The sequence below is a fragment of the Ixodes scapularis genome, unplaced genomic scaffold, assembly GCF_016920785.2.
Source record: "Ixodes scapularis isolate PalLabHiFi unplaced genomic scaffold, ASM1692078v2 PGA_scaffold11__112_contigs__length_91849675, whole genome shotgun sequence".
Taxonomy (NCBI): Eukaryota; Metazoa; Arthropoda; class Arachnida; order Ixodida; family Ixodidae; genus Ixodes; species Ixodes scapularis.
The window spans coordinates 71,339,189-71,358,471 of NW_024609837.1; the positions used below are offsets into that span (position 1 = coordinate 71,339,189).

A 19,283-nucleotide genomic window follows, 5' to 3' on the forward strand; every position below is an offset into this window, starting at 1 on the left:
ATTTTTACTATTTATTTCATTCTACTTGCTATAGCAGATAAGGTTGGTACAGAATATTAACAAAATATGGTACAGTGTACAATGTTCAAACATCACGGTTTAAAGAAAAATATAGAATTGAAATGAAATCATTTCACACCCTAAGAAAGGGAAGAACCAATTTTGATCTGTGCTATTATAGACAAGATTCAGGTAGCTATAAAAATTCTGGCAATTAACCCTTCCCATAATTAATGTGCCAAAACTAAGCACATTATTGATAAAGCTATGGATTAACCTCAAACACTTAATATAATTTCTCAACAGGATGGTGTTCCACCAAAAGTGGCGCTGTCAGCACAGCAGTGTTAACAAGACAGCTGGTCACCATGCCACCAACTGCCCAGCTTTCGTGGACATCAAAATAAAAAAAAATTAACAAGAACACCAAGAAGAATGATGCCTTCCTAAAGAAGGCAGTCCCGCTGGCAGCGGTGATGAAGCTTAGGGAGGATCACAACCACAACCTTCAGTGTGCCGACGGACTGCGGCTACTGAAGAGCACGGCGGACACCCGAGCACTCTTTTACGAGTACTTCAAGGTAGGCTAATCTCTCCCTCATCCCCGAATTGGTTTTGCAAAATCTCCTTTCATCTGCCCATCGGGGCAGAGTCTGTTTTATTCAAGACGTTAACCCTCGTCTCAAAACTCAGGTTGCCCAGGGAAATTAAAATGCACCTGTCCCAGATCCCACTCAGCCTGAGGATGATTTGGTTTCAGGACGGGCTCACCCCGGCAGAGGCGATGTGCCTGCACCGAGAAAAGCTGGCAGCTACTACTGCTACCATGGAGCACCTGGCCAGCGGTGCTGAGAACCCCAGTGCACGCACAGTGTACCATTGGTACTCAACTTGGCGGGTCGAGCACTATGGTGAACCTGTGGACCCCATCAAGAAACTCGGTGAAAAGGCGGCGATGTATCTACAGCACGGTATGTCACTCACCACCTCCATTTGATTGTCATTGAATAGATAGGGATCTTTTTGAGTCACCAACTTATATGTTGCATAAATCCCTTATTAGCACGGTCAGTAAAATGTCCAAAATGCAGTGCATGCTCCAACTTATGTTTCCTTGCTGCTGCCTGTCGAGGAGTATGACAGTGAGGTGGCACAACAAAGCATACTAATTCGTTTGTCCGGCCCCGTCGTGCACTGCTCACAAACTGTACCCCACACAAACATTCGCGTGCCTTTCATGCCTGACGGAGCGCTGTTACTGTGGCCGTTCATACTTTACCCCTGGTGGGGGACAGCCGACAACGATTCATGTCCTTGCAACCTGATCGGTACCTAGCCGTTCCGCTATGAGGGGTGCCCACAACCTCCAAGGCGAGCTTTCTGCCCTTGGTAACACCTTGGTGCACACACAACTAAAGCCTGGCAGAAGACAAAAAACACCTACAGTAATGGCACTTCTATTGAGCACCGACTATAGCTGCAGTCTGCTTTGGCTGAGCTTGCCATTTTTTTTGGTTTATAATACATCTTTTGTCAACATATTTGATTGTATAATGATTCTCCCTCAAAAGACTGCACATGAACACAACCGAGCCGTATTAATGCGAAAGCATTAACTGTACTATAGAACGAACTGGCGTCATCTGACTGCGTTGCCGGCATTATCGTTGTCCGTAGCAGCGATAAGCAGCACCTAAGTTCTCAATGGCTGAGTAAAACAGCGCGTGAATTTTGTCTGCAACAGTGAAAAACGGCACTTTAAAGAACTAAATGAATGGCTTTGAAAAGAAAATTTCGTACATTTTGGTCTGGGTGGAATCCAACCCGGGCCTCCGGGGTGCGAGACAAGCACGCTTACCCAAACACGACGGCTCCATGGTTCCAGCTGACTAAAGCTGTGCTTAGTGCGTGTGCCATGCTTTCACATTTTCACACGTAAGCAATGTTCAGTGTCTCCAACGAATTTTTTGACTGAGATACCAAAAAGAAATGGACGAGTTTGTCAAGTTTCCTGTATTTCAAGCAAGAATCATAAGCTCATACGAAAAGCCATGAACCAACCACTTTGAAAAGTGTACCTTTATTTCAACTGTGTTATCATGCACAATAGTGAACAAATATGGGCTGTGTAGCACCTAAATTGCCAGAGAACAAATTCTATAGCGGTAAGAAGAAGGGGTTATAGTGGTTACAGATTTTGAGAGGTGCTGGCACACAAAAGGAATTAGCGATAATGGTCTGGAGGCATGTGAAACTCCCACACCTCAGGATGCAGAGACCCCCACTTGCCCGTGGCTCATCTTCCCTACAAGCATAGTGATCTGGACGTGACCGGCGTTCTGTGCTTCCCCGAGGTACTTGAGTGTCATGTATCCACCCAAGGACCCGAGGACATCAGCTTCTAGTTCAGGTGATCAACAATGTTAGGAAGGCTGCTGGTAACCTTTTGCAGGTGTCGACGTCAGGACCACGCAGTCGGAAGACGGGTCTTGCTGGGCTGTCTTGGTCGTCACCAAGATCATGCTCCGCACTCAGCAGCTGGCTGCGGCCAGCGAGATCGTCTTCCTCGACTCCACCTCGCCGACTGACGGCACTCAGAGTACCACCACCGTGCTCCTAGCTGCCACCAAGGCTGGTGCCATCCCCCTTGCAGTGCTACTGCACAGCTGCCAGACAACCGAGAGCTACATTCGTGCCTTCCAGCTACTGAAGGATGCCTATCCGGTCTGCTTTGGAGGAGCGCATGTAAGTAAGCTGTATGCAAGTAACATTGAGACAGACAATGCTCGTAACTAGACAAAGTGGCGAATGCAATACAGTTCCCACACTAAGTTGCAGGATCATTGCACTTTGATTCATCTCCTGTTCAATCAATGCATATTTGCACTTGTTTCAGTGAGCAGATTGCTTAATATTCTAATTTACTTCTTGGTTATAAATATGAGCAAATTCATATGTTTCATTTGTGGAGTGCTGAATGTCATACACACTTTAAAATAGTTGAAAATATCAGTTGGGTATTTGCTGCATCAGCAAGGTCTTACAATAAATGTTTGCATGTGCTGACTTGACTACTTAAGGTGAGAGCCCGATCCACATAAAACCATTTCACTATTCCCTCTTCAGAACTGCCGGGAAGGTCTGAGAGGTCATTTCACTAGGAGTTATTGGGCACACAACTCTAGCGGCAGAAAGATATCTCGTAGAGATGCAATTTGGGCTGTGTTCCCAACCTTGCCCTAATGAATCAGAGTTACTTCAGCAAGTCTTGTCACGTGACAACAAAAATTAAAAAACAGTGGACATGGGAAAGTTTTAGAATACCCTTACTTGGAGCAGGATCAAGTAAATTTTGGAACACGGCCTTGGAGAAGCTGAAAATTGCAGCATGCCAATGTTACATTGGTGCACATGCTAATAGTCATAGTCATCTTTAATGTGGTACCTGCAGGCTCCTCAGGCGTTTATGACAGACAACGCTTCCGCCGAGAAGGCGGCCCTGCGAACGACCTGGCCCGAGGCCATCCAGCTCCTGTGCCACTTCCATGTGGCCCAGGCGGAGTGGCGCCTGCAAATTCAAATTGGGTGGAATGTGCAAGCGCGTCAACAATCCCGAACCTCCGCCCTCCTGCACTAGAAAACACGCCCTGTGCTTCCGCCCCTGCGCGCGAGAAAAAGTGTAAGGGATCCCTCTTTGGTGCGGAGCGGAGTACATCGGTCAAACGGCCAGATGTATAAACAACCGTCTCCGTGAACACGCGAGGGAGATGACGAGCCCGCCCGAGGATTCCGTGCATCCGGTTGTTGTCCACGCAAAAAAAATGTTCCTCTTGCACACCCCATTTTACCCAAACAAAAATCATAGGGGGACACCGATCTCGATTCGTAAGAGAAATAATAGAATCCGTAAGCATCAAGTCGGCGACAACAAACCTTTCCAGCCCTTCTCTTTCCCTCTCAGAGACAGAGATTAGCTTCCTGCGAGGGTGGGGAGCCCCCCAGCCCACGTGGCACTAGAACTTGAAGGTTTAAAAAAACAGTGGCAAACAAAAACAATCCCGGAAAGCCGCCCTCTGTACTTACTTTTTCTCGCCTTCTGTTCTCGCTTGACCCTCTGGTGCTCTGGTCCGTCTTGCGCCTTCCCCAAGGAATTCCGATGACCCCCTCCCCCCTTCCCCCGCTCTCCGCCGCGCCCCCGACGGCACGAAGCAACGCGAGGTGTCATCCACGAGAGAGGCGACACAGACCAGTCCACGCCGTGGACCAGACTCCCGACCGCCCGCTGTGTTCGTCCCCGCAACGGTCTCCCTGTGTGTCTTACATTTCCCCTCATCCCCCTCCCCCTGTGTGTTTCTTTCGTTTGTGTGTTTCTTTCGTTTTAAGTCAATGTAGATCACCAACACGCTCAAGTCTTTAATAATAATAAGCTTTTATAACTTGAGCTTTTCTCGTGGACTTCATTACCGTTACACCCAGCTCTTCCGCTAGGTTTAGTAATCGAGGCTTCGTAATCTTATCGAAGTCCATGGCACCTTTGCTTGAGAAACAAACAAAAATGAAGCCGTGCGGTATTTTGCTTTTCCGGAATCCGGTCAAAATCTTACAAAGTTACACTCGAAAACTCGGAAAACGACCAGCACTCACCGACCAAAGCCGCAGGCCCCCGGCGCCGCTCATCCCACCGCTGCCACCAGCTGGAACGTTTCGGCCGGGATGGCCGGAGTGACGACACCTTCGTTCTGGCAGGCGACTTTATTTCAATCACGTCTCAAGCAAAAAGCGCTCCCACGGCCGGTGCAGTGGCATTTTATCGAGTTCGCACCGAAAACTGGGCATGCGCCCGTCCCCCTTATCATGCCGATAAGATACGTTACACACTGCAATAAGGACTTTCTCAATATATGAGATTCAGAAAATTAGTAAAGAAACATAATCCGTAAGCTAATGCCCCAGCAGGTTTCATTTTAAGATAGATGAGTGGTTTTGTATTGTAACTGCGAGGAGTTGTTCCACTATGGACAACATGCCTGTTTTCAGATACAATATCAGTTATCTAAGTCACTTGAGAAAAGGTTTCGTACTCAGATGTGGACGACCTGTTTTTTGTGAGTATGGCACCATTTAGAACTTGAACGTTAGCACAAATGAACTCCAAACATATATGTGTCGGGTGTCTCTAAAAAATGTTTGACTTTTTCCACCTCAATAAAAAAAAAAAAAAAGAACTTTGCATTGCCAAAGCCTCCGCCTCCACCGAAGTGTAGCTCTGGTGGTTTGGAACAGATGCCAAAGTTACACAGCTTGCCTTTATCTGGTCCAAAAGGTCTAAACTATTGTTCTAAATTTACAATAGAAAATGTGGCACGTTTCTTGTATTCAACACCATTCATACCTATGCATTCGCATGCTGAGGCTGAATCAGCCATCATTCAAAATCTTCGCTCTTTTTTTATTTCTTTGTGACGCAGATTATTTATTTATTTATTTATTTATTTATTTATTTATGTTACCTCGCAGCGCCTACGAGGCATTACTACGTTGATGGGACGATTATATTTTTATAAATTCAACAGCATACGAAGAGGCTTTGGTGTGGCTGGGTCCAAAAGTAGTAGCGGGGGTTTATGCCGAGATACATCCGCCATAATCGATAGACTCGTGCCTCTTATACTTGACGAGGTGAGTAATTCCCCGAGTGGCTCGGGACGCGGCACACGAAGACCGACTGTCCCAAGAACTTGATGTTGTATATCTGCAACAGGTAGTTAAACGCCAGTTCTTTCTGATTCGAATATTTTAGGCTGGAACAGTAAACCTTCGTTACTGAATCGTGGAAAAGTTCTTACTGACGACTAGGGGAATCACTGACGAAAATATGGCGAATGAAGGCATCCCATTTGCAAATTGAAGTTTATATATAACTATATTAATTGCTAGCATACTATTGGCAGTTCCGGTTTTCGGCAGCCTCGGAAACAAATATGCTTATAGTCAACATTCTACTATGGATTCAGTTACAAAAGTGACGTTCATAGAACGGCAGTCCCGATTAGTCACTTATTGACATTTCCAAGTCATATACTTGCTCCAAAATCCTGAAATGTAAGAAACAACTTACCTAACTGACAAACGATATACTTCCAACCGTCCGTTGGACCGACATGCCTTGTTGTTGATACTGATAGCAATAATGTGTCTCCGTAATTTAGAATTCCAAACCAAAACTATGCGAAATGGCATTCACCTCGAATTTTGTGCTCAACCCTCCTTTTTTTCTGTTTGGATTACCTCACCACCCCACGTCCCCCAACGTTCCCAAAAACGCGTGATACTCAGAGCCCAGTATGACACCGGTCTGTTATTTCAGTAAAGTAATATTCCGGCAAACTAAAAAAAAGGTGTTTTCAGCTGGAAACCCCTTCGTTTTTGTAAAAGGTAAAATATAGCTGGAACACCTTCTCGAAGTCGCCAAAGGGCATAACAACACCTCTTTCAAGTGCTCAATGCGTGTATTAAAGACATTGCACCTATTATTAAAAAATATATCGCTTTCAAAAGTTGCAGTGGATGTGAAACACCTTCCAAAAACAAATATAGTTGTTTGGAAGTTTATTGTGCAGTGAAGTTTTCTGGGTCCCTTTTTGATAGAATTATACGAAAGGCTGATTCATGCTACATTTTGAAATCGCCAATCAAAATCACAGTAGTGCACACAAGGGCGGTTAAATATGTTTTGACGGATTCGGAGCAGGAGGCAAACATGATATAAGCTGGTGAAAAGATCCCTCTTGATGTCGAAGACCAGCAGCGCTAGTTAAAATGAAGAGAATTCAAATTTTATGTGAGTGAATAAATTCATGAAACAAAACCAGAACAAATGTGGCCAACCGAGAAAACACGACATTTATTAACACACTCGTCATTTTACAGCTATTCTTATATTTCATAGGTAAAATTATGGGAATCACTCAAGCTCCCTGACCACTTTAGCACAGAGCTAAGATACATTATACTTGTATACATTACGCAAAAATAATGCCTTCATATCAAACGTGAAATAAAACTGCAAGCTACACTTACAAATGCGGAATGCACTCTTGGTGAAGGTGTTGAATTTTCGATTTTAATTCATGAACTTCACAATTAACACGATTACGCAAACTGCCTTAAAATCAGTTTCTGCATCTATGGTACAAATGTGCAAAACGTAATACTATTGTTGCAGAAGGCGTCTCACATGACGGCTAGTGACAGGTAATCAAATTTTTTTTCAGACACTTGGATACAAACAGTTCTTCAGACTGTTTGTATCCTTCCAACTTGAGTACAAAAAAAAAACAAGAATAGGTGGGATTTGGGTGAAAAAGCCTTTTTACAGATAACACTCTAGTGAAGAGAATATGTATCTCATTTTGATGCCTTTAACATCCGCCCCGCAGGGGGCTCCTGTGAAAGCGGGTGTTTGGAGAGTGGCGTCTCCACGGACCCCGAGCCCTGGAGGAGGCGCCTGCACTTTAGATGCTAGGTGCTCGGTGAGTAGCGTCACCAAGGACCCCAGCCGCGTGGGCCACCATACCCGCACGCAGGCGGCACCTACTTTAGTAGGTGCTTGGTGAGTGGCGTCACTACGAACTCTGAGCCATGTGGGTTCGCCCACCAACATCTGGCTGTGGGTGGCTTAACCCGTCTCCGGGAAAAGGGGGACTCTGGTGGTTGAGCTGAACCCGGGTATATTTGGACCCTTTGGGGCCCCCCCGGGCGAGGCAATACACCACTTCGGCCCCTGCTTCTCGTTGACGGGTGTCCCCAGCTTGGCCCGACCAGGATGATTCAGTCAGTCGCCTCTTCTACACTCTTCTTCCCTCTTTCACCTTTCTTCCACCTCTTTCTCTTTTCGTCTCCAGTCCCTTCCTTTTTCACCTTCTTGGGCAGCAAGGGCCAACCTTGAGTGGAAACAGGTCCTGTCCCTGCAACCACACTAGGGTATAGTGCCAGGGCAGCACTAGTACAGTAATTGTGTCAGCCAAGCCCATCTTGTATGGCACATTATTTACCCGCTTCTTGGGCTCCGTGGTTTGCGGTGCACTCGGGCACTGAACCTTCCTTCCCATGTTATAGGTTCTCGCGCAGAAACCTCCCTCAATCGGCCCCTGAAAAGGGTCCGCACCGAAGTCCAAGCCACAAAAAATACACCACCTACATCTGCCAGATATCCCAAGTTCTTGGTACATCACTCTGAGAATGAGACACAGCTGTCGAAATTATCCCCAGTTTTTTGTCGCAAAAACACTCGAAAATGTTATCGGCAAGGAATTCAAACTCAACAATATGCCATCGGGTGACCTACTCGTCGAAATTGAATCAAGCGAGCAGAGTGCTGCTGTTCTTGCCTTGAGTTCTGTAGCTGATCATGAAGAACAGTCACACTTCACTGCACCTTGAACTCCATCCAAGGAGTTATCTCCAAGGATGACCTTCTTGAGACCACTGACACTGAAATAGTTGAGGGCCTTTCTGATAAAGGAGTTTTCGCTCCAAGGCGCATCTCCCTGCGCCGTGATGGCCAGGGACGTAAAACCAAGCACATAGTTTTAACTTTGCACTCTACCACACTTCCCGACGCGGTATAAGCTGGGTACCTGCATTGCAGGGTTCGGCCCCATGTGCCTAACCGTCGGAGATGTCTCAACTGCCAGAGGTTTGGCCGCAGCTCTCAGAACTGCCGTCGTAAGTCCACTTGTGCCAAGTGTCGGAAAAATGACCATTGTGCAGACTCTTGCTCCAACGAATCACATTGTGTGAACTGTAGTGATCCACACCCAGCCTCTTCTCGATCTTGCAAGACATGGAAAGAAGAGAAAGAAGGGCTTACCTTCAAAGTCAAAGAAAACTTCTCCTACCCGGAAGCGAGCCGTCCCTTTGCGTTATTGTGCAAGGGTGGCTATGCGGAGGTGGTGCAGGGGGGCCTGCACCACTGAAGGTGGCAGTGGCAACCCAGGTGTCCTTTCTGGACTATGGGAAGCCACAGTAGTACCCCACGCCCTAGCTGAAATTTCAGCTTCAAGGGAATGCAATCTAGTCTGGTGGGTCTGCTGACCTTCCCAGCCAGAGCGCAAACACTCGCGCTACTGCGGGAAAACTGCCTGAAACCTCTCACGTAGAAGGTAGGCAGTTCAGGCTTGTACACGATACTCACTAAAAGTATTTAAGTTACTGAGTATGTACCATGAAAAATAGTAACTGAATAGAGTACTAAATACTCAAATTTGTAAAGTAATTGAGTAAAGTACAAAATACTCAAAAACGTAACTCGTTACTTTCAAGATACTCTCAAGTTACAATTTTCTCTGCAAGTCATTGTCAAGCACAACCGAACTCAGAAAAATTCAACCTCCCAGCTACTATGGAATCTGCTGGAAATCTCTTAGCTAGACTTTGGCTGCCACTCAAGCTCCTAGAAAATCCCAAGTAACTACGAATGAAATAAAAATAAAAATGTTTTATCTCTTATACCCTTGCTATGGCGAGGACATAGATGAGGGCAGCGCGATGCCCGTTCGCCTGCGGATTGAGTTTCTACACAGAGACTCGCTTCCGAAGCTCCCCTTGTGCCAGGTGTTCATTTCTGCTTTCCCCGTCAGTGCACTGGCGGTGCCGTGCAGTAGGGGGTCGGGGAGTCCAGGCCAGGGGTGAGCGGGCGCCACCGTAATGGGCACCGGCGGTCATTCGTGCTACTGAAGACAATGGGGAGTTTTAGTAGACCGTGTTTCCCCCTCCGCTAAGCCTTTCCGCTACCCGCAACTCTACAGCCAAGGCCATCAGCACGCAGGCGCAGTGGCGGTTTCTTCGTAGCGGAGGGTTAGCGCAGGGGGAAACACGGTCTACTAAAACTTGCTAATTCTGCCTACACCGGGAGCGATGGGCCGCCGGATTAAAGCCGTGTAGTCGCGTCTTACAAGCCTTGTGTGCGAAGAGAGCCTAGTGAAACGAACGTTCGGTGTGTGCGACTGTGTGCAGATGCAAAAGCATTTCTGAAGAAGGCTTTCTTTTATATGCTTTCACTCCATAACATAGAAATATAAACTCCAGTTTACTGTCGACTCGTACCAGACACTTGTAAAACCCACCCTCCCTCCGACACAAGTGCCCTCCCTCTGGCTTGTAGCCTTGTACACATCTTATGCTTTCGCCCGCATGCCCTTCTGCTTTGGGATATCTGTTGCTCTTGGGCTTGGCAATAAAAAAATTGTAAGAAATAGTGCTCTGACGTTTTGCCCAGTTAGAAGACACGGCACATGCCCGCTCCGCTTGAGGCTTCGACACCTGCGTCTCGATGTCACCTCTTTCAGCGGAAGCTTGGAAGTGCACTGCATTACCTGGCACGAAATGTATCTGAAATGGCCGGGCGCCTATCCAAAATAACTGGAGTTCAATATTTTCCAAGCTTCCCGCCTCTAAAGAAAATAAAAAAAAGAAAGTAACATAAAAGTAACTCTAAAATGATTACAAGTTATTTGAAAAAAGTATTTAAGTTAGGGTAGTATATACTGACGTTCGAAAGTATTTGCAAGATACCAAGTTGCTTACAAAAGTATTTAAGATACAGTAACTTGAGTAGAGTATTTAAGTTACGTACAAGTGTGACGCAGGCTGCTTCCCAAGCTCAGGATGGGCCGGCGTCTACGGCAACCGTCCCTCCTCCGCGATCTCCTTCCAGGCAGAGGGGTCGACACTCTTGCCCACACTCCCTGGAGAGAGCATCATCGAGGGAGTGGCATGGCTCTCGTGCCGCTCCTGCAGTACCTAAGGGGCAGGAACGGGTGCACTCGGGCGATTCCTCACCCAGCACCTCCTCCGCCCATTCGACTGGGGCTGGTCGTGGACGGGGCATGGCGCCCCATCCTCCGAGCCTCCCAAACCAGCACCAAAGGCCTCGCCTCAAGAAGTAGAGGCAATGGATGAGGGCACGGAAGTCTCCATTTATGGGTCTGACCAAAACGACATGAGATGGCAGACTCCAGAAAGTAAACAGAAGAACAAAAAATCCGTAATCTCCCCAAAGTTGTGTTTCTGATCTATTGGTGCCATGAGCGGCATATTTGTTACTTATCATGTATTCCCTTCTAGCTTTACAGGTTTAGCAGCATTTTAGTTTAATTTTTTCATTAATTTTTTAAAGGCACGGCTAAATTTCATTTCATGCAGTGGAACTGCCGCGGTCTTTTACGTAATATTGATGATGTTAATTTTTTTATGGACGATTTACGTCCTATTGCTCTCTCTTTACAAGAGACGCACCTCATTGATCATCATAAGTCTGTGTTGCTCCGCCATCAGGTTTTTAAAAAAGATCGCCCTGCATCTAATTCAGCTGGTGGAGTAGCTGTGGTTGTGCAGAATGAAGTCGCCTGCTCTCAGATTCCTCTTGCTACGCCTCTTGAAGCTGTGGCTGTACGTTTTCTTTTGGACTGCCTTATTACTGTCGTTTCTATTCATATTCAACCAAACACTTCACTGCATCTATATGATCTTCAACGGCTGGTTACACAGATCCCTCATCTATTTTTACCGTTAGGAAATTTTAATGCTCACCACCCCTTGTGGGGTAGTGCCCGTCAGGACTCGCGTGGTTGGGTAATTGAGCGGTCTTTATTATCTTCTAGGCTGTGCCTTATGAATACGAAAAAGCCAACCTTTTCTAGTTCATTTAAATATATTGACCTTTCAATTTCATCTCCCTCAGTGTTTTCTATATTTACTTGGAAAGTTTTAAATAGCCCCTTTGGGAGCGACCACTTTCCAGTCGTTTTGGAGAGTCAGGTTTCCATTCCAAGCCTCATGAAACGCAGTCTACGTTGGAAACTGGAAAAGGCAGACTGGGGCCTTTTTAAGCCAAACTCGGAGCTCAAACCTTGCATGTTCTCGCCATCAACACATGATGAAGCCACGACTTACATTACAGATCAGATCCTAAATGCGGCCTTTCGCTCCATCCCTCAGACTTCATGTGATATTGCAAAAAAAATGTAAGCCACGGTGGAATAAAGATTGCTTCACCACTAAGAAAAACAGGATATGGCTAGGGGTATATTTTGTAGATATCCAACGTCTATAAATTTGATAGAGTTTCATAGAAATAAAGCTCACGCTTGTTCAACCAGGAAGCAGGCAAAGAGGAAGTCTTGGAAAGGTTATCTGGCCTCTACGAGCAGCTACGTCCTAGCGAAGGAAGCGCGGGAACGACTTCACAAAGTCGAAGGCAAATACCGCTGCTTTACAGTTCCTCGTTTTCCTTCAGAGGATTCGTTGCGCGACCAGCCTAATGTGTTGGGTGAACATTTTGCAGCCATTTCCAACTCCCCCCATTACTCTTCAGCGTTTTTGAAGTTTAAGACAGATGCAGAAAGCACGAAAGTCAGCTTGGCAGGAGAAGCCTCTGCACCCTACAATCAACCGTTTACGATGGTCGAGCTCCAAATGGCTCTTAATGTCCGGAAAGACTCGTCCCCTGGTCCTGACCAAGTACATTAGGAGATGATCCCACACTTCGCAAAGGAATCACTGGCTACCCTTCTCGCTTATTTCAATCGTCTGTGGAACGATCATCACTTCTCTTCCGAATGGAAGCGGGCATGTTTTATTCCGCTGCTGAAGCCTGAAAAAGATTCTTTCTTTCCTTCCAGTTACAGGCCAATAGCAATAAGAATTTGCTTGGGGAAAGCTTTTGAAAGGTTAAGTTAATAAACGGGTTGTTTATTTCCTCGAACAACACAATATTTTAGATATAAATCAGTGCGGCTGTCGACCTGGACGCTCCACAACCGACCATTTAGTTGAACTGGAGACAACTGTACGTGAGGCATTTGTGAATAAGCAGCATTGTGTATCCGTCTCTTTTGACTTAGAAAAGGCTTATGATACCACTTGGAAACATGGCACCCTGCTCGACCTTTTTATGTATGATGTATGGAGTACGTGGCCGAATGCTTCATTGCATGAAGAACTTCCTCTGTGGACGCACTTTCCGTGTCCGGCTAGGGACTACATTATCGGATTCGTACGTTCAGGAAAACGGTGTTCCTCAGGGTGGAGTCCTGAGTGTCACTCTCTTTGCCGTAAAAAATAACTCTCTGTCAGGTCATACCTTCTCCCGTGTCGTACTCACAATATATGTGGATGATATTCAGATTTCTGTGGCATCTTGTAATATGTCTAGCTGTGAAAGAGAGCTGCAGCTAGCCCTAAATAAAAAGATTAATTGGGGAAATAAAAATGGTTTTAAGTTCTCTCCCGGAAAAACTATGTGTCCCCTTTTCTCTGCGTCGTGGGCTTGGGTCAGATCCGACTCCCAGTTTGAATAGAAATAGCATTACAGTAAGACCAGAGAATAAGTTCCTGGGAGTGATTTTCTACCGTAAACTTAGCTTTGTACTTCACCTCAAGTGGCTGAAGCAAAAGTGTATGCAGTCTATAAATATCCTAAAATTTCTTTCTCGCAAGTCTTAGGAATCCGATAAAAGGTGTCTGCTGTGTCTCTATTCCTCTCTCGTACGATCACGTCTTGATTACGGTGCTACTGTGTATGGATTTGCTAGGCCGTCTGCATTGAAGATGCTTGAACCAGTGGACCATCTTAAGTTGCGTCTAGCAAGTGGTGCTTTTCGAGCATCCCCTAACCTAAGCTTGTATTTCGACTCTATTGAAATCTCACTCGAGAAAAGGCGGCAGCTCCTTAGTCTAGTGTGTGTTTACAAAGTTTTATCGGATTCTGGTCATCCAGCTCACACTTATATCCGAGAGTCTAGATTTTGCCGTACCTTTGACCATAAGCCAACTGTTGTTCGACCTATGAGTCTTTGTTTTGAGAACCTCCGTCTCTCCCTTGGCGTGCCTCGTGAAAATGTCCACCTCCTAGAAAGTCCATGTCAAGCTCCCCCATGGGATATCAAGCCTATAGCTTGTAATTGGTACTTCACAAAATCTAATAAATATAATGTCTCCCCACTCAAGTTACAGCAGGAATTTCTTGCTCTGCAAGAAAAATACAAGAATTATCATCAATTTTACACTGATGGAGCCAAGTCCTCAACGTCTGTAGGCCCAGCTGTTTATTTATACTTGTTTACGCATGTGACTCGGCTAAAAATGTCGCTAGCGTTTTTACTGCCGAGCCATGTGGGCATTGCAGGCAATCACTTTCAACAAAAGGGTAGTTGTAGGGTACTATCTTTGGGGTAGTCAGAAGCCGTCACAGATATCGCTACCCCCCTTTCGTTATACTAACAACCGCATGGGTAGTCACACGGCACGCAATCAACAGGTTGTCACAGTGAGCACCCCCAAAAGCAACATGGCGGCTGGCAAGCGACAGTGGAGCAATACGAGTAAGGCCTAGCGAGCTGGACTTTTTTTTTGCTAAAATACGATTCTCAAGTGCGTGTGCCCGTTCGCGGCCTTCCGTGCGTACTGAAGCACTCCAAAACGCGCCTCGAACCACTTGCACCGCACCTATTACGAGTAGAGGCGACGATGTGAAAGGGGGCGGGGGGGGGGGGGGGGGGAGCATTCGAGGGGGTTTGTCTGCGACTGCTTCGCGGCCGGCTGCATTTACTTCGCGGCCAGAAAATATTCAAGAAAGGAATCGTATAGCGACAAATGGAATGATGTCTTTATTGAACAGAGCGTCCCCTTGCTGTGCTTGCCGCCAGGGATTCTGCGTTTTCGGTCGACAGGGGCGAGGCGAAGCATCACCGATTTAAGCGGCGTCGGTTCCGATTGTTCAATGCTCCTGCTCACCTGTTAGCATTCGTTATCCACTTTCAGGACCCTGGTAATCCTCACCGCGTCTGTGCGCGCACTTGGCGCTATTCACCGCACGGAACACCCATTCAACTGGCTATGAGACTGATCCCACTGGTACGAGAGGCCGAGAACCGAACCCTTTGGGGCTGCTCCGTAGAGCCATGGAACACCTCCAGGTTTTCCACTCAAATAAGTAGACACCTAAACGCGCGACTCCTTGAATCGGGCGGCGCCACGCTCCACCTAACGGACAACGCTCAAACTAGAAAAAAAAAGTAACAGTTTTTGTGTTCAGCGCCTCGCCAGACATGCAGGTATGTACATCTTCCACAACACACTTCACACATACGCGACATACAGGCACCATAGCATTCTACACCGGAACGCGTTCAGACACAGCACAACCACCTCATGAAATATTGACACTCTACATTCCTATACACACGTCCAGTCGACACCACCACTCTCTATACTGCTGTATTTTCTGTGACCGATTAGGATGGTGACCACTGTCATATTTTGCATTAATACGAAAAGACTGTGCAAGGTTTACGCGTATATATTATTTTCCTCTACTGTCCTTAGGAAAGCGCTCGGATCTCTAATGTGCAATTTGCAATGTGCATTGCAAAAGTGAACTGCAGGTTATGAATAAATTTGAATAGTCGCTACACGTCACGATTTCATCAGTTTCGTTTTCTCGCTAGCCTACACTTTAACTATACAGAAACCTGTTTAATTAATTGTATTAATTATCGAAACCAATTTCTGCAATCACAACTTTCTGAACACGCTGTTGCATTTTCTTTTTTCTTTTTACATATCCGACTGACTTTAGTGGCGGTTGAGTACACGTTGAGTACACTGAGCACGCGCAGATGATTCTAGTCAAGCCCGTCCGCCGGTCTTCCCCGAAGCGTTGTTTCAGTTTTCTTCTTTTCGCTACAATTGTTTTTGCTCAAGCGCGTGTCTTTCAACTATGCGTTCTATGCGCTCGCGCTCGCGCCAAGAGGACAGTGCAGAATTGCCGCTTTCGGCCCCGTGCCTTCACCTGCAACGAACGCAAAATACGCATGCTAAATTATGTAAAGCCTGGTTCAGGCAGTTGCATTTGACTGCGTCTGACTGCGTTGCGGCAGCGAGAAACCAGGGCATCCCTGCTGCTTACATTGCGTGCCAAGATGATTCCTTGAATTGGGTTCCACGCTTCATACGAAGCACAGACGTGCCGGTGAGTCGCTTTCGGTTCTCGACGCATTGCTGTCAAACTCATTCAAACGCAAGTGTCTGAACCGGCCTTACCGCTCATTCACACTGGAAGCGGATCCGCGTTTGCAAAGCGGTTGCATAAATATCCAATACAGTTGCACGCGCACTCCATTACATCAAGTGCGCGTGCAATTGGACTGGATCTTTACACAACCGCGCTCACAACCGCTTTGCGAATACGGATCCGCTTCCAGTGTGAATGAGCGGTTGAGCATCAAAGAACGCCGAGAACATAGTTCTCTGCGCTGCACCTGCTGTCGTCTCCAACAGTACTTTTCCTAAAAAAAAAATCTAATACAAAAAGCCCGTACATGTTTGCCAATGCGTTATTTTTGGAAATTTACTTGTAATCTTTTATGTAGGTAAAAGGAACGCGTGCCGGAAGGACTGAAATCCTAGTCCCTTTCAAAGTACTCCGCCTTGGATGACACACACTTGTTTGAAGCGTTTTTTTGTATCGAGTATGCTCGATGAAATGTGCCAAATGAGCTAGTGAAGGCGAATCATGTATCCCGAGACAGAGAAAAAGTGAAATACACGGACATGATCCAAGATATCTGTGTAGGTTCGTCCTGTCCGGCCTGAGCCGTGGTGTGCAATGCTTCATACTTCACTGCACTTGCAAGCAAAAAAATTGGGTACGACAGGAGCGCAAGTTCGGCGGAACGGGCGGAGCCGAGGAGGCCATTTGCAACTGAACTGCACGCAGAACTGACCGATCACACCTTTATTGAGAGCATGCTCCTTACTGAACCGCACAATAAAAGACGACAAGAGTATCTCGGACGGCGAACTTTCAAGTCAACTCACGCCTGTGCGTAGCTTTCTGTGCTGTTGTAGAGATTTGGTTAAATTTCTCGAGCACGACGCCAGCGGCCAGCTGTTTACTGTTGTACATGGTAAAACCCGCGACGGAACCAAAAAGGACAACCGCGATACTTTTTATCTGCCTTGGGTTTTAGTAGGTGCCTACCAAGGTTGCCTGTACTTGTTTCTTTTCTGCCAGTTTAGGCGAACTGAGCCACACGCTTGTTTCGACCGGTTCAAATTTGAATAAATGATAACCAACGCACAAAGAAAACAAGTTTTAAGTATTTTTTGAGGTTCTTGAAGTGACTTTTACTATTGAACGACTGCATGCACATGAATATTCAATTCAAGAGTTTAAAAAACGTGACTACCCCATGTTTGTCACCTTCTAACAGGGTGCTAACTCTCAATGGCTCGAGCCCAGTGGGTAGTTAAGTAAGCCTGTGGGGTAGTTACAGCCGTCAAAACGCACGATGATCAGGGGGGGTGCTTGCTTTTTCTTAGAGTGATGAGGCTGCAGATAGCCTGGCCGCCTCCTCATGTAACCTCTTACCATCACACGCATGCATACCATACCAAGACCCAACAAGGCCCATATGGCTTGCACTTCTAACACTGTGGCAGTCCGAGTGGGATTTGGCCGATAACAATAAACTTCATATCATCAAGCCAGGCATCGGTACCTGGGAAAACTCCTATAACCAGAGCCGCTTCCGTGAGGTTCTTCTGTGCCGGTTGAGGATCGGCCACATCTTCCTCACCCATCGATACCTGCTTGTTGGTGAGGAACCACCGGTGCGCGGCCACTGCGAAAACACTTTTTCTGTTCTACATATTTTTCTTTCTCCTGGTCTTCTTCCACAACACAAGTTGTTCCTTCCTGGACTTTTCAAGTACTGTATCCCTTTTCATCCTATTCTATTCCTATTGGAGCTACCTCTAATACCATTTGACCGTGTCCTAGCTTTTCTAGGAAATATAGCGATTTTACACAAACTATAGCGCAAGTACTTCCTTGGTACATCATTTCTAGTTCATTTTAGCTTACCTAGTTGAGCGCAGTATGGCCGTCGTAGCTCTTGCGCCATAAAACCTGGAAACAGCAGCAGCCTTTAACATCCGTCGTCTTTTTACGTTTTTAAAATCACGAATAGGTCATCAAGTAGTAAAGCTTCATCAATTGTGACACATTCTCAAAAAAAAAAAAAAAAATTACGGTGCCGCAGCGTGAACAATTTTCCTTCGACAATAGCTTATGTTTAATTCCTAAGTAGAGATAACAATAATTTACCATGGAGTATATTAACCGATTGGACCTCAGGTCTTCTTGGGATCTCAGCATTCTGTGAATTGGGAGGCAGAGTACGCCTTTAAACTTTGTTGGGTACATATATTTTACAATCAGTTCTTTCTCTTCTGTTTCCTGAGATATCCCGTTGTCCGTCAGTGACACAGTACTCAGCATACTAAAACCAAATATCAACTTTGAGAAGAAAACAAGGAAACCCGCTTGCAGAACACTGTAATTACACATCACTTTAATTTAAAAAAAAGAATGAAAAAAGGTACTTTGACAACGTACTCTAACGAAATATCGGCTTTTAACTGAAAAAGGAGGTTTGGCAGCATACATTTATTGAAAATCAGCTTTGAATATAAAAGTTTACTTTTTACAGTATTCATTCATTGAACATCAGCTTTGAATGATAAACAAAGCAAGGTTGAGAGTATAACTTAAATCTATATACGCTTTGAATAGAAAAGGAATAAAATTGGCGCACAAATATTGTAGAGAGGAACCTCGCACCATCGGTAAATAGTTGTACCAAGCAAATCGTCGTTCAAGGATTTACACAGATAATGTGTGTTCATCATTATATGTATATGTATATATTTGTATTAGTATCATCGACAGATGATACATATACAAATAACCTTAAAATCATGAGTTACAAATAAGTGTACAAAATTAAGTTTTAAAGTTCTCAAACCATCCATAAAAAATTATTAAAAAACTACTCTTTATTTTCAAATGTTGTGAACATTGAACTGCCATGATTTGTACAAAGTATAAACCCAATCTGGTTCAAACTTTTTAGAATAATTTGTTCAGTTTCTTTTAAGAACGCGACGAGGATTTAATTTGGTAAGACGCGTGGTTCGCGTCAAGTTTTGTGAAGGTCGTTTGGGAATCACCTTCGCGGGATACGAGCTCTTTCGGCATCCAACACGAGATAAAATCGCTTCACCAATGAACTCAAGAATTGAGAAGGACATGCCCAAAAACCAAGCAAGAAAAAACGGTCTCAGATCGCCGAAGTTCAGAACCAGTTTCTCGGCGTGCTCCAAGCTAGCCTCGTTAAAATATCTGCTCTTGTACTCGGCAAGGGACGCATATCTTT

The 19,283-nt window shown here is 45.6% G+C and overlaps 1 pseudogene; it reads left to right on the top strand.

Annotated features, from left to right (window-relative positions):
* Window positions 1-306: 306 nt before the first annotated feature.
* LOC120839590 overlaps window positions 307-19,283 on the top strand; it is a 70,618-nt pseudogene continuing 51,641 nt past the window's right edge.